This window comes from Heptranchias perlo, chromosome 40 (genome assembly GCF_035084215.1).
Source record: "Heptranchias perlo isolate sHepPer1 chromosome 40, sHepPer1.hap1, whole genome shotgun sequence".
Classification (NCBI taxonomy): domain Eukaryota; kingdom Metazoa; phylum Chordata; class Chondrichthyes; order Hexanchiformes; family Hexanchidae; genus Heptranchias; species Heptranchias perlo.
Genome location: NC_090364.1, coordinates 12,425,155 through 12,431,094, shown reverse-complemented (window position 1 = coordinate 12,431,094; position 5,940 = coordinate 12,425,155).

Sequence of the window (5,940 nt, the reverse complement as noted above, 5' to 3'; positions counted from 1 at the left end):
TGTGTGCAGCTTTTGTTTGGTAGGCAATTACTCTGATACAGAGTGGAGATTACAAAAGGGGATTGGTGGGTGATCCCTGGTGTTTAACAGAAAAATGGGAAGGTTTCCTCTGTGGGAGTGTGAAACATCCTGTAATGTGTGTTTTTCTTCATTTTGGATCATATGAAGACAAGGTGGTCTGGATAATTTAGCCTGCAACAACGTACACTAATATGGCACTCCTCATATGGACCAACATTTCTGGGCATTGTATAAGGGAAACGGATGACAGAAGAACTGAAAGAATTGTTGGGGGCTGGGGTGGGTGTTAAGAGAAAGAGACAAGATATGGCTGAAGGAAAAGTTTTTTTTGAAGACAGGAGAGAGATTGTGGGGCAAGATGGTTTTGGAAGAGAATTCCAGCGCCATGAGCATAGTGGCTGAAAGATCGACCGCTTACAGCACAGGGAAGTGAGGAACAAGCTAGTTAAGAGTCACCAGTATCTTTTAATAGTTCCAGGAGTGGGTCAGGGTCAGACCAGTGCACCAATACCTGGTAACTTTCAGGAGAATTCCTTAACCTCGGTTCAGAATTTTGGCATTCTGATTCCTATGCACTGATACCTGCCGGAGAGAGTGCAGATGTGGACAAAGGGTGAGGACTGGATGCTCCAATGGCCTGCTCACACTGATAGGTTCACCAATAAAGAATGGCCATGAGTGAGGTACTGGAAAGCTGCCACTGTCCCTAGATCTGTACCCCATGTGGGATAGTATGTTATATAATAGGTTAATAGCTTGGCATAGGTAAAAGGATATCCTGAGATAGTTAGCAGAGAGGGCTGCAGTTAATAAGAAAGTGTGGAGACCGCTGATATACATTGGGCATGATTCGGTAGAAAATTTAGAACATCTGGTGAGAAATAATGAGGAAAAATAGCTTAATACAGACGGCAGTTTTAATATCTTTCTATTAGGAGAATATATTCTGTGTGGTAGAGGCGAACACATGGTCTAGAGTAGGTCATAAGAATTCAACAAGCTAAAGCTAAGCAAGCCGGATGTGTTGTCAGTTTAAGGCAATTTAAGAAGTGTCAAAGGGTTTGTGGAAAGAATTATGGCAAGTTTGGAGACAATGTCTGGTTTAAGTTATTATTCTGGTACGGTGTGATGTTTATAACCATGCAAAATTGTCTTATCTTTTACTGATAAATAAGGGAGGCGTTTCATTTCTTATGTGGGGATGAAGTATATGAGGTGCAACATTGCCACCTACTGCTTTACAACACCAAGTTATAGTCCAACGATTTTTATTTGAAATCTACAAGCTTTCGGAGGCTTCCTCCTTCCTCAGGTAAATGTCAGGAGCTCCTTGAAGCCTACGCATTTATACATCACAGAACAATACATGGTGTTTACTGACTGCCCCTGCAACTGCCCATTGCCAAGGCAATCACCGTGTTCAGACAGAGAGGTGTCACCTACAGAACCCCCGAATACACATTCAACAAAAAAACAAACAGGAAAAAAAAACAGAGAGAGAGAGAGAGAGGCAGAAACATCCGGAAGGCAGAGAAAGCCAGCAAATGACCCATTATATTAAAAACAGATAGCTTTTGTTCGCTGGTGGGGTAACGCGTAGCGTGACATGAACCCAAGATCCCGGTTGAGGCCGTACTCATGGGTGCGGAACTTGGCTATCAATTTCTGCTCGACGATTTTGCGTTGTCGTGTGTCTCGAAGGCCGCCTTGGAGAACACTTACCCGAAGATCGGTGGCTGAATGTCCCTGACTGCTGAAGTGTTCCCCGACTGGGAGGGAACCCTCCTGTCTGGTGATTGTTGCACGGTGTCCGTTCATCCGTTGTCGCAGTGTCTGTATGGTCTCGCCAATGTACCATGCTCCGGGGCATCCTTTCCTGCAGCGTATGAGGTAGACAACGTTGGCCGAGTCACAGGAGTATGAACCATGCACCTGGTGGGTGGTGTCCTCTCGTGTGATGGTGGTATCTGTGTCCATGATCTGGCACGTCTTGCAGAGGTTACCGTGGCAGGGTTGTGTGGTGTCGTGGACGCTGTTCTCCTGAAAGCTGGGTAATTTGCTGTGAACGATAGTCTGTTTGAGGTTGGGTGGCTGTTTAAAGGCAAATAGTGGAGGTGTGGGGATGGCCATAGCGAGGTGTTCGTCGTCATTGATGACATGTTGAAGGCTGCGGAGAACATGGCGTAGTTTCTCCGCTCCGGGGAAGTACTGGACGACGAAGGGTACTCTGTTGGTTGCGTCCCGTGTTAGTCTTCTGAGGAGGTCTATGCGATTTTTCGCTGTGGCCCATCGGAACTGTCGATCGATGAGTCGAGCGTCATATCCCGTTCTTACCAGGGCGTCTTTCAGAGTCTGTAGGTGTCCATCCCGTTCCTCCTCGTCTGAGCAGACCCTGTGTATTCGCAGGGCCTGTCCATAGGGGATGGCCTCTTTGACGTGGTTAGGGTGGAAGCTGGAAAAGTGGAGCATCGTTAGGTTGTCCGTGAGCTTGCGGTAGAGTGAGGTGCTGAGGTGCCCATCTTTGATGGATGCCCTTGTTTGACATGTATGCCCAAGCTGTCAGGAAATGCGTCAATGCCAGATTCATCAGGCGCACTCAGAAGACAGTCCAGAATGTCACCCGAGCACAACACAACGCCCTCAAGACCAACCGCAACATCGTCATCAAACCAGCGGACAAAGGAGGAGCCATCGTCATACAGAACAGAACGGACTATTGCAAAGAAGCATACCGACAACTGGACAACCAGGAACACTACAGACGGTTACCCGCAGATCCGACCAAAGAACACACCCACCAGCTCAACAAACTGATCAAGACCTTCGATCCAGAACTTCAAAGCATCCTACGCACTCTCATCCCACGTACTCCCCGCGTGGGAGACTTCTACTGCCTCCCAAAGATACACAAAGCCAACACACCCGGACATCCTATCGAATCAGGCAACGGAACCCTGTGTGAGAACCTCTCTGGATACATCGAGGGCATCCTGAAACCCATCGTACAGGGAACCCCCAGCTTCTGTCGCGACACTACAGACTTCCTACAAAAACTCAGTACCCACGGACCAGTTGAACCAGGAACACTTCTCACTACGATGGACGTCTCGGCACTCTACACCAGTATCCCCCACGATGACGGCATCGCTGCGACAGCATCAATACTCAACACCAACAACAGCCAATCTCCAGACGCCATCCTACAACTCATCCGCTTCATCCTGGATCACAATGTCTTCACCTTCGATAACCAGTTCTTTACCCAAACACACGGAACAGCCATGGGGACCAAATTTGCACCCCAATACGCCAACATTTTCATGCACAAGTTCGAGCAGGACTTCTTCACTACACAGGACCTCCAACCAACGCTATACATTAGATACATCGACGACATTTTCTTTCTATGGACCCACGGCGAAGAATCACTAAAGAGACTACACGATAACATCAACAAGTTCCATACCACCATCAAGCTCACCATGGACTACTCCTCAGAATCAGTTTCTTTCTTGGACACACGAATCTCCATCAAAGACGGGCAACTCAGCACCTCACTCTACCACAAGCCCACGGACAACCTCACGATGCTCCACTTTTCCAGCTTCCACCCTAACCACGTCAAAGAGGCCATCCCCTATGGACAGGCCCTGCGAATACACAGGGTCTGCTCAGACGAGGAGGAACGGGATGGACACCGACAGACGCTGAAAGACGCCCTGGTAAGAACGGGATATGACGCTCGACTCATTGATCGACAATTCCGACGGGCCACAGCGAAAAATCGCATAGACCTCCTCAGAAGACTAAAACGGGACGCAACCAACAGAGTACCCTTCGTCGTCCAGTACTTCCCCGGAGCGGAGAAACTACGCCATGTTCTCCGCAGCCTTCAACATGTCATCAATGACGACGAACACCTCGCTATGGCCATCCCCACACCTCCACTACTCGCTTTTAAACAGCCACCCAACCTCAAACAGACTATCGTTCGCAGCAAATTACCCAGCTTTCAGGAGAACAGCGTCCACGACACCACACAACCCTGCCACGATAACCTCTGCAAGACATGCCAGATCATCGACACAGATACCACCATCACACGAGAGGACACCACCCACCAGGTGCATGGTTCATACTCCTGTGACTCGGCCAACGTTGTCTACCTCATACGCTGCAGGAAAGGATGCCCCGGAGCATGGTACATTGGCGAGACCATGCAGACACTGCGACAACGAATGAACGGACACCGCGCAACAATCACCAGACAGGAGGGTTCCCTCCCAGTCGGGGAACACTTCAGCAGTCAGGGACATTCAGCCACCGATCTTCAGGTAAGCGTTCTCCAAGGCAGCCTTCGAGACACACGACAACGCAAAATCGTCGAGCAGAAATTGATAGCCAAGTTCCGCACCCATGAGGACGGCCTCAACCGGGATCTTGGGTTCATGTCACGCTACACGTTACCCCACCAGCGAACAAAAGCTATCTGTTTTTAATATAATCGGTCATTTGCTGGCTTTCTCTGCCTTCCGGATGTTTCTGCCTCTCTCTCTCTCTCTGTTTTTTTTTCCTGTTTGTTTTTTTGTTGAATGTGTATTCGGGGGTTCTGTAGGTGACACCTCTCTGTCTGAACACGGTGATTGCCTTGGCAACGGGCAGTTGCAGGGGCAGTCTGTAAACACCATGTATTGTTCTGTGATGTATAAATGCATAGGCTTCAAGGAGCTCCTGACATTTACCTGAGGAAGGAGGAAGCCTCCGAAAGCTTGTAGATTTCAAATAAAAATCGTTGGACTATAACTTGGTGTTGTAAAATTGTTTACAATTGTCAACCCCAGTCCATCACCGGCATCTCCACATCATACCTACTGCTTTAGTAGCATATGACATGCATCACAGACAATAATCTCAGAATGGATAGGTTCAGAGCAAGTCATCTGACATTGCTTATGAACTCTCTTTAAGGTGTATAAATATGCACTGCTTTCAGTTATTCTTTGGTATTCCATACTGAGAACTCACCTGGATTCGTTTGTAGTCCACAGGCCCTAAAGGCGAATCCTAGTTGTAAGTACATAGACATATAAACTGGCGTGTACTTTGTCGATATTAATAAAACCAACAAATTGATTTATCTCTGGCATCTGAACCTGTATAATTTGGATTAATCTTGGTTGATCTAATACTCCAGTGCCATCAGGGGAAAAACTAGAAAGAAGTGTCTTTTGGTGAATTGCAAGACCGACAGCCTGTTATCCTACTGAAAGAGGACGGTTTCTGTTGAAAGAATGTTAAATTATCGGCCCTCCAGAAATCACTAGTGCTTTACATCTCCATCCTTCAAATTTGCATTGCATGATAAATTTCATGCAGTGCAAACTGTCATCCATATTTGCAATAAATTACTATTGCTGGTCTAACCCAAGGACCTAATAATAAGTAGGCTACGATAGTCTAGTATGTGCCTAGTGCATGTAGTTAACCAGGTGTAATTATCTGGCCTGTGAATCCATACAATCTACATCCCTCAGTTGGTCAATAAACTATTACTGCCGGTTGGAGATACCAAATCCATCTCTTTGCTGAGAAGCTTGAAGGTTCATTAACTGAATTCAGGACCTTCTACTCTGCCCTAACCCCCAAGTAAACCATCAGCTGTGAAAGCATAACTGGTTGTAGAGATTGCAATCATCTGGAAATTCATAAAGGTATTCACTCACCTAAAACAAAGAAGCAATGCTGTCCAGTATTAGACTGTAATCCTGTGACCTGATTTATGGCACTTTGTAGGAAAGCCCTGAATAGCTAAATGAAACTGCTTAAAGACCTGACTTTGCCTGAAATCAGCAGAGCTTTTTAAATGGGTAAATACAGGGTAAGTATTTATTGAACTACCCAAAATAGTCCATGCGTTTA